Genomic DNA, 10,517 nt, shown 5'->3' with positions numbered 1-10,517 from the left:
CCAGTGTAGAATGCTGCTCGATTTCCTTTCTTGCCGGTTGACATGTTGAAGTTAGAAAATCACACTCGCAAGAGCAGAATCTGTTTCTAATCAAAGATTCTACGATGAAAACAAAAATCAACGATTTAAAAGTCGGAAGATAGCCGGAGGGAGAAGTAGCAAAAGCTGTTAAGTTCAGGTAAATGAGCGCTGCTTTGCAGAGCAGAAGAGTGGATGTGACTCCTCCTAACATCGGGGTCAACTATTTATACCGTTTGTGGAATCGATTCGTGCAGCGACTCGTGATACTTTTCGCGCATGTAACAAAGAAAAAAATGGTCTTTATCAGCAATCTTTTAAAAATTGAGCAAATATTATACACAACAATATCAATTCGCTACTAAACGGTTTATCTGCATTTTTTTTTTCATGTTTATTTAAAACATGATCTGAGGGGAGTGGAATTCCGATAAGTGCCGTGTCTTTTTTTTTTTTTTTAGTATCCGTCATTCTTGTTGTTATTTATGTGGGCTGATACTGCTTCTAGAGCCTTTTGAAGTTTAGGTAACATGTCAATTGTAAAATTAAAACGGTTCCTCACCTTCCCGGCATCTCTCGACTTCCTGAATCCCAGGTAATAAAGATGTCTGTATTCTTTTACCACTGCATACCCCTTTCCTCAGTTAACCGCATACGGGGGAATTTCCTCTTTACCGGCCTCGCCCTCTAGATTCAGATCAAATTTTGCTCGTTTCTCCTCTTTCTGCGCTTTAGGGGTCTGCTGCTTGGAGACTAGCAGCGAAGTGAACGCTTCATCAACATCAAATATCTCGTCTATAACTCTCTTTCTGTCTAAAAAAATTTAAAATTAGCACTTTATGCTTACACACACACACCAAATCTAACTTTTTTTTTTACGGAATGGAATTAATACAAATAATATGAAAGCTACTTACCAGTGTAGAATGCTGCTCGATTTCCTTTCTTGCCGGTTGACATGTTGAAGTTAGAAAATCACACTCGCAAGAGCAGAATCTGTTTCTAATCAAAGATTCTACGATGAAAACAAAAATCAACGTTTTAAAAGTCGGGAGATATCCGGGGGGAGAAGTAGCAAAAGCTGTTAAGTTCAGGTAAATGAGCGCTGCTTTGCAGAGCAGAAGAGTGGATGTGACTCCTCCTAACATCGGGGTCAACTATTTATACCGTTTGTGGAATCGATTCGTGCAGCGACTCGTGATACTTTCCGCGCATGTAACAAAGAAAAAAATGGTCTTTATCTATCAGCAATCTTTTAAAAATTGAGCAAATATTATACACAACAATATCAATTCGCTACTAAACGGTTTATCTGCATTTTTTTTTTCATGTCTATTTAAAACATGATCTGAGGGGAGTGGAATTCCGATAAGTGCCGTGTCTTTTTTTTTTTTAGAATCCGTAATTCTTGTTGTTTTTTATGTGGGCTGATACTGCTTCTAGAGCCTTTTGAAGTTTAGGTAACATGTCAATTGGAAAATTAAAACGGTTCCTCACCTTCCCGACATCTCTCGACTTCCTGAAACCCAGGTAATAAAGATGTCTGTATTCTTTTACCTCCACTGCATACCCCTTTCCTCAGTTAACCGCATACGGGGGAATTTCCTCTTTACCGGCCTCGCCCTCTAGATTCAGATCAAATTTTGCTCGTTTCTCCTCTTTCTGCGCTTTAGGGGTCTGCGGCTTGGAGACTAGCAGCGAAGTGGACGCTTCATCAACATCAAATATCTCGTCTATAACTCTCTTTCTGTCTAAAAAAATTTAATATTAGCACTTCATGCTTACACACACACACACACACACCAAATCTAACATTTTTTTTTTACGGAATGGAATTAATACAAATAATATGAAAGCTACTTACCAGTGTAGAATGCTGCTCGATTTCCTTTCTTGCCGGTTGACATGTTGAAGTTTAGAAAATCACACTCGCAAGAGCAGAATCTGTTTCTAATCAAAGATTCTACGATGAAAACAAAAATCAACGATTTAAAAGTCGGGAGATATCCGGGGGGAGAAGTAGCAAAAGCTGTAAAGTTCAGGTAAATGAGCGCTGCTTTGCATAGCAGAAGAGTGGATGTGTGACTCCTCCTAACATCAGGTCAACTATTTATATCTCGTGTGGAATCTCTATTCGTGCAGCGACTCGTGATACTTTTGGCTCATATAACAAAGAAAAAAATGGTCTTTATCCTTCTCTCATAGTATAAACATTTACATTACCGAGCAACTTTTCAGACGCTATTCACAAACTATGCGGATATGATTCATAGCATCCTCTTATTCTTTTGTGTTGCTATGACGAGCACGTACATTATCATATGCTAATGTGTCGTAATGAATATAACAAAGTAAGTCAATAACAGGTGTGTCTTCCGTCCGCATTAGTTGTGAGACGTTAGCGTGCAATGTCAGCTAATATTGAAATCCTCTTTTATTATTATATCGTTTTTAGAGTACCATATTCGATCTGTAGCATACACTATTATTCATACCATTATCGAACGAATATATGCGTGCGATTAAATCTGTATCAACACCGTGCCATTCCGTTCGATGTTTCTTTACCTCCCAGCAGGTGAGTAACATCTTGTTCCCCCTTTCTCCTCGCACGATCCAAAATACATCGAAGTTGAATCCCGGATTGAGATTATGACTTCCATCCGCTTTCCCATCATCGAATAGAACTCTTTATTGTGTGATTGCTATATCATTTCGTGATCTATTAAAGTGAGGGTTAGGATTATGTTTTAAATATCACTGTGCTTTACTGTTCCGCTCGCATTCGCTGCTTTAAAAGCATAAACACAATGTCTGTTTTAGTTCTCATTTTCTATATGCCGCTGACAACCTGTGTCTATGTCAACTTGTTTCACACACAATGCAAAAATTCTTTGAAAGGATCTCACGTTGAATAAAATTATATATCCATATGTTTCTCATCGTCGAGTAAAACTCTTTATGATGTGATTGCTCTATAATTGGTAATATTCGCATGTGCTCTCCTAAAAGATATTGCGACTCTAGTCTCAATAGATCAATCGTATACAACGCCCTGCAATTTCCGATTTGAATCCATTTTCCCGGCGGATGGGATCGGGGAAAACAACGTGTAGTGCATACTTGATATTTTGGAGGAAGGGGCTGACAGGAGATTTTAAATAATATTCCACAAGCACGTATTCTATGAATCAGATGCTTCTCTGTCACCTATCTATCCCCCACGAATGGCTTCAGGCTCGAGTATTCCGATCGTATCTTGCCATGCCATTACATGCCACGTGTCATGAACATGCCACGGTGTACAGAAGTCAACAGGTGTATGGATGTCAACACTATAATACTACTGGTATAATAGGGGGCATAACTGTGAGTGTTGTTCAATCAGGAAATAGCGACTTAACGCCGTACGAGGTTGCTAATATTCTTCAGAAATTTAAGAACTGACAGTAACTAGAACAAATCTAGATTCTCCTTTACAATCTTATCATTTACTCGACAATGTCCAAAAAATCTTGCAAAAGAAAGATGATAGAAAGACTAGGGTGGGGGATTCTGAAATAGGTCGATGTTGAAGACAGAATATTAAAGAAAAACATGTGGTTCGGAGAAAAAGACAAAAATATTAACTCTTCCCGACGTGGAACTAGTAGCAGAAGGTGCAGACGGAAAATGCTCGAAGGCTACTCGTGATTATTTCTGGGTATTGGAACTAGATGCTTGCGATATACACTGGTGTGCAAAAATTAAGGACGAGACGGTTTTTTCAATATAACTTTGTACAAAAGCTTTCCAAATCAACACATTTAATACCGTAAGATCCCCAATACGTAAGGACATGTGTAATGTAAGCAACACTTACTGAAAGAGAAATCAAAGGGATAAAAAGAAGCTTTATTGAAAAAGTAGCATGGAGCGCAATGCGACTGAAGGCCGAAACATCCCTGTGATGGGTGTCCAGCAAGAAACATCCGGTCTTTAGTAGGGGATATGATCTCCCCCGACTGCTAGGCAGGTTTCACAGCGTCTGCCCATGCTGAGAATGAGGGTGTCAATGAGTTGTTGAGGCATTGCTGCCCATTCGTCTTGCAGCGCCAATCGAAGCTCCCGAATCGTTACTGGTGGTAAGGTACGAGCTGCCAAGCGTCTGCCTAGAAAATCCCATACATGCTCAATGGGATTGAGATCCGGAGATCGTGCCGGCCAATCCATACGTTCAATATCCTCACTCTCTAAGAGCTATTCGGCAGCTACTGTGCGATGACATGGTGCATTGTCGTCCATTAAAAGGAACTGCGGACCCATAGCGCCTCTAAAAAGACGCACATATGGAAGAAGAATCTCGTTACAATAACGGATCCCGTTGATTGAACCTGCGTCGAAGATTTGAATGTCTGTACGACTACCAAGCATGATGCCTCTCCAAACGAGAACACCGCGACCTCCATACCTGACCCTTTCAATGATGTTCGAGGGATGATTGCGGCTTCCCCGCTCTCTCCAGATGAGTATGCGATGAGAATCGCTACTCAGACTGAATCTGCTGTCATCTGTAAAGAGTACTCGTCCCCATTCATTGTCTCTCCAATTCCGGTGTTCCCGGCAACACAGAGAACGCCTTCTCCGATGGGCAGGCGTTAGAGATACACACCTTATAGAGCGTCGTGCAAACAGACCACCACCGTGCAGTCTTCTGGCCACGGTAAAACGCGATATCATTCTTCCAGTCGCCTGTGTCGTGTGTCTAGCGATTTCTCTCGCTGTCTGCCGCCTGTTTCTTCTGGCCTGTAAGACAATATACCGGTAATCTGCGGGTGTGGTTCCTCGTGGACGACCACTACTGAACCCCCGGATAGCTGTTCCTGTAGTTTGTAATTGTCTCCAAAGCCGTGAAACGATACTGTGAGCAATTCCGAACTCTGCAGCCACACTTATCACATTGCGGCCTTCCTCCAACTTCCCAATGATTCGACCTCGGGTAAAAGTATCCAGATCTCGTCTAACAGATTGATTATTCGCCATTTCTCGCTGAGGCAGCAACTCGGTGTGATTTTAACTGCTATACGGCGTGCAATCTCTTTGCCAGAAATACTGATCTTACACCGACAACATGCTTTATACTACTCAGACACTCCCCCATTACGTCTGCCTGAGTATCTGCGCATATGCTACCGTACATCACCTTACTTAATTTCCTGATTGGTCTTTCTGTCCACTCTGCCTCTTCGTTCAGCTGATATGCTAATTTTTCGACTTCGGCCTTAATTTTTGCACACCAGTGTATACCGCCGTCCAACCTCAACTAAAGCTAAAAGTCCCTTTTTTTTTTCTTACGCATTTCACAATGACGGTATTGTGGTTGGATCTTTCGGTAGGGGAGGAAAAGAGCCGGTAATTACTAAGCATTATAAAACATTCAACATTTTTGCTGTACAAGATCATCACTGGGATAAAAAATTTCATCCATTCGTTCAAAATCAATGGGTATGGTCGACAGTGTGCGAAAGTGAAAATGCACCTCTACCCCCAATTCAGTGGTCTTCTAATCAATTTCGCCTAACAACCGACGATTCATGTATCGGAAATTATGTACAAAGGGTAGTTTATTCATTGGCGTACATTTTTTCTCTACTGGCAGTGGGGAAAATTATGAAGATTTTGTACTCCGCCTATTTTTAGTGTTAGAAAAATGCATGCTAACCAAGAGAAGAAATTTTGCAAACGATACTGGATCAGCAGATGGGTAGGAGGCAGATTGCTTCTTTCCTATTTCCAGGAATGGAGAAATTCAAAGAAAGGTTCATATCTGCAATTGACATTTTTTCGGAAATGGTCTTCATGATTTATAAACGGTTTAAAACAAATAAATGTGAAACAGACTAAACAGACGGAGGAGACAATGACGAACAGGATCAGTTTATGGCTACGGCTAGAGAGTTTCTGTTGCATTTGTATTTAACGTCTGAAGAAGCCGCAGAAAATGAAAAAAAAGGTGACTGCTGGGATGAACCTGATCCACTTAAATGCAAGGCAGAACTAGACGAACAATTTCGTAACATAATTTCTGACGGATAAATGAAAATAAAAATGATGACAGCCAAAAGGACACACCAGCAAAAGTTTACATAGCAGCAGTATCAGCATTAATGTATTTTCTTAAAAATTTCGCAGAATCGGCCGGTTTTGGTGACGTTCAAATAAAAACCAACTTCCAGAATAACGTAACTTAGATTTGCGTTCCTGAAATAATTGAAACGGTTGTGAAAGTAGAAAATGCTCCTGGAAACCCCGTACCTTCAAACCCTCCTGGCGGCCAAAGACAGGGTAGAAGCAAAGCATCAAACAATAGAAATACCACTTCGAATGATATGCCACACGTCATGGTCGACTACTCCCCTGAGATGGACACACCTGAAATGGACGCGCTTGAAATAGGCAATTCACCTGAGTGATTTTTCTTTTCTTTTCAGATGACATGGTTAAATACATGTCAATTTTCGGCACCCAATCTACAGCTTCGTGAACATATGAACAATCATTTCTTTGAAAGCTAGTTTTTCCAAAGCAAAAATCTTTTTTGTAGGATGTCACATACACAAACATTAATAAAAGCTATAGTATAGGAAATGTTCAGTTAAACTGTTTTCCTTTAATGTTCTTGTTCTCTCAAATGATTTATTAATTAATACTTATATATAACTCAACCAATCATAACATCTATTTTGTACTCGAAATATTCATCATAGACTGCTTTAAGGCACTACACACTTTATATTCAAGTTTCAAATAATTTCTAATAATAATATCTGGGTTATTCGGATTTCCTAAACAATCCAAAGAAAAATAGCTAACCGGTTGAGGGTTCGGAAGAGAGCTTTGATTTTTTATCCAGAGCAGGAGCCGAGCAAACCCTTATCCAGAATTTGATTTTATATTAAAGATTTTAAAAAGTTATAATATTTGCCACGGAATTTGATAAATAGAACTGAGAAGATCGCTAGCTTTTTTGGGCATAAGCCATACCTATTACAGTAATTACAAAGTAGCTACGAATTTTTACCCCAACTTAATTTAACTCGATTATTTTCTTTTGACAACAGTTAATACATTACTGTGTTCTTTAAACTTCTAAGAAACAACTAATTTTACAAAATTTTATGCATCCGAACGAAGAGAAGATCCCAAGGAAACTTTTAGCTCATTATATTATTCCAAGGTAAACACAGATAGAGGGCCCTCGAATTAGGTGGCATTAGCACTAAAATTGATGGGTACAATTAACACCGGTTTGATGCCGTCAAATATTACGTTATATTAACACGGGAATAACACCGTGATAATATTACTGTTTTTGTACGTCGAATATAACGCACGAGTGACACTTCACATTGACATTTGACCAATAACACGATTTCTGTACCAAATTTGAACGTTCTGGTGCTATTGGGGTCATCTCGTTGAAATTTCTTAGTGAAAGTACTGAACAGTTTAGCAGAAGACATTACAAAATATAACTCTGCTTTGATATATACATGACCTTTTTGAAGATTAGCAATTCTTTTATATGACTGAGTTTTCATAGCAGTTTGCTTTTTCATTGGCATGAATTAAAAAAAAAATATTGCCTTACACCGTCCTATTGCTCAATTAGTCGTAAAGCTGCAATACTTGAAGTTAACCATCTAATTGAAGAATGCTTGATGAATTTTTTTGAGGGAAATTTCAATTCGTGTTGCATTTTTTCATATTCTTCAATGCGAGTTGGCCAACCATGGAAGTAGTCATAGATGGAGATGACAAGCTCTGCAGCTTCTTCGCCTAATTTTGAAAGAGCTTTTAAAAAAGCGTATTGCCCTATATGTATTGAGCACGTACCGTTTGAAGACTTATTTGTTTACATTCGAGTCATCTCGGCTAATCATTAGCAAATTCTTAAGAAGTAAATTTGCTTTACTCAAAGCAGACAGAATTTTAGTGTAAAGAATATCGCCATCCCTGGAAAAAAGGTTTTCAGATGTCTGCGTAAAACTTTATTTTCTGTATCAGACCAATATCGGACTCATATCTGCAACTCTTTTTTCCTCCTTGTTGGTACTTTCATCGAAGGATAAAGCATATAAAAAAGAATGCATGTCTTTCAACATTTTTTGTTGAAAATATGGTGCCAGAGCATCAGTCAACAAATAATGCATCTTCTTGGGGCTGAAGGTGAATTGTTCACTTACTTGACATGGAAACATGCAAGAAAACATTTGTGACATGTTTTGAGATGAAGCAGCAAAATAATTGTTGCTAGCACTCTTCATAGTCCAAATCAGTTCTGCAGAAGTGACAGAATCTTTCGAGCAGAGAAGTTGAAGTGCAAATGTGCTAGAACTTGGTTCACTGACCATTGACAGTATCGTCTGATTTGCATCCAATGAATCTTTCATATTTTTTTTTATGTTCAACAGTTTCAGCATGTTGTAATGAGGAATGAAGTCCCTTATTTGTAACATTTACAAATCGTGCAAAAGAGTTTTTAAGCATTTTGATTCCTTCCCCAAGTAGAAATTTCGTAACCATTACTGTCCGTTTTTGAAAGCCAGTCAGTTTTAAATCTACATTTCCCATTATTACCTGGGGAGAGGAAAAGAAAACAAATCAATCATTATTACTGAAACAAACATTAAAATTGTGTTACGGAATAAAAAAAATAATAGTAGTAACAATTAAACTACGAAAATTAAACTGATATCCATGTTTAATTTTGTGTTTATTAGAAGTCTTTTCATTATAAAATCATAACCTAATTGGGAAAAGAAATTAAAATTTTTGGACGGATAAACGAAAATAAAAATGATGACAGCCAAAAGGACACATCGGCAAAAGTTTACATAGCAGCAGTATCAGCATTAATGTATTTTCTTAAATATTTCGCAGAATCGGCCGGTTTTGGTGACGTTTAAATAAAAACCAACTTCCAAAATAACGTAACTTAGATTTGCGTTCCTGAAATAATTGAAACGGTTGTGAAAGTAGAAAAAGCTCCTGGAAACCCCATACCTCCAAACCCTCCTGGCGGCCAAAGACAGGGTAGAAGCAAAGCATCAAACAATAGAAATACCACTTCGAATGATATGCCACACGTCATGGTCGACTACTCCCCTGAGATGGATACACCTGAAATGGACGCGCTTGAAATAGGCAATTCACCTGAGTGATTTTTTCTTTTCTTTTCAGATGACATGGTTAAATACATGTCAGTTTTCGGCACCCAATCTACAGCTTCGTCTGATGCATATGCAAAGTATAGACAGACAAAATTTTGAATTTTACCGCAGAGCCCACCGAAGCAAAGTGAGGAACTCATCTACATTGATTCTTTTCGATCAGAACTGAGACGTGAACTGTATGCAAAACACTAAGTTATTAGAGAATTTTCTAAAACAAAAATCAATAAAGGAGCAAGAACTCTTTTCCTGGAAATTAAAAATTTGTAATTTCAACATTCCACAATAACAACAAAAAGCCTTTCATGTAAACAAATGTAAATAAATGCAGCGGCTTACCGCAAAGCAAATGTATACATACCTTGTCTTATTTCTTGTCTTCTTTCAAAATAACGAATTGTTGATTGTAGATAGTTAGGAGACCTGAAAACCGACAGAAGAGAAAGCTAGATAAATATCTAGGCAATCTACATTCCGCCGATCATCGGGAAATCTCCCTTTATTTCATATATACAAAGTATGAAAGTATGTACAAAAATAAGTCCTCCGTCAGAAAGGTGAGTTCTATGACACTAAGAGTCCTCTGTCTAAAGTCAGCAATTCTGCCATCCATCATTCAGCAACACCATCCATCAACGCACTATCTCGTCTCCTCGTTTGAGTATCCACCTGAAAAATGTCATACACTATTGCACAGGAACTGAGCGGTTCAAGATATCCTTGGCGTAATGGTTTGCGTGACGGAAAAATAATCATTACCCAAGAATATCTTTTGGACTCGGGTTCGAGTTCCGCTCGTGAAAAACTTACATGTAGACACCCATGTAAGTTGTAAAATATGAATATTTTCATAGGATGTTGAAATGAAAAATATCATACCTTCATACAACCACAACGGGCGATGTGTTTACTCAGCCATCTATCTCTTTTGATAAAAATGTACGCTCGCACCATCGGTTCCACTGGCAGAAAATCGTGCAAAACCAGGGCAACAAAAATTATCTCCATAGAGACTTCAATTTCGTGTGTTTTATATAACTCAGGTGCATTAAAATAAAAAAAAAGAGATTCTTTCCTTCAGTGCAGGTGGAATTGCATATTTGTTACAAGTAAGTAGACCCGATGGAAGGATGTGCGATACCGGATTACAATTTTTTTTTTCGAGCTGGACGGGGTTCCTACCGTTTAAATGTTCCCTTAAGTCGTCTAAATTATTGAAGCCTTCTCCCGGAGTTAAATTTAATTTTGGCGCACTTTTCCCCCCTTTACGTTGTCGAACAAAATGAA

The sequence above is a fragment of the Uloborus diversus genome, chromosome 9 (genome assembly GCF_026930045.1).
Source record: "Uloborus diversus isolate 005 chromosome 9, Udiv.v.3.1, whole genome shotgun sequence".
Classification (NCBI taxonomy): Eukaryota; Metazoa; Arthropoda; class Arachnida; order Araneae; family Uloboridae; genus Uloborus; species Uloborus diversus.
The sequence above is the reverse complement of the archived record's forward strand: the minus strand, read 5'-3'. Positions refer to the sequence as shown.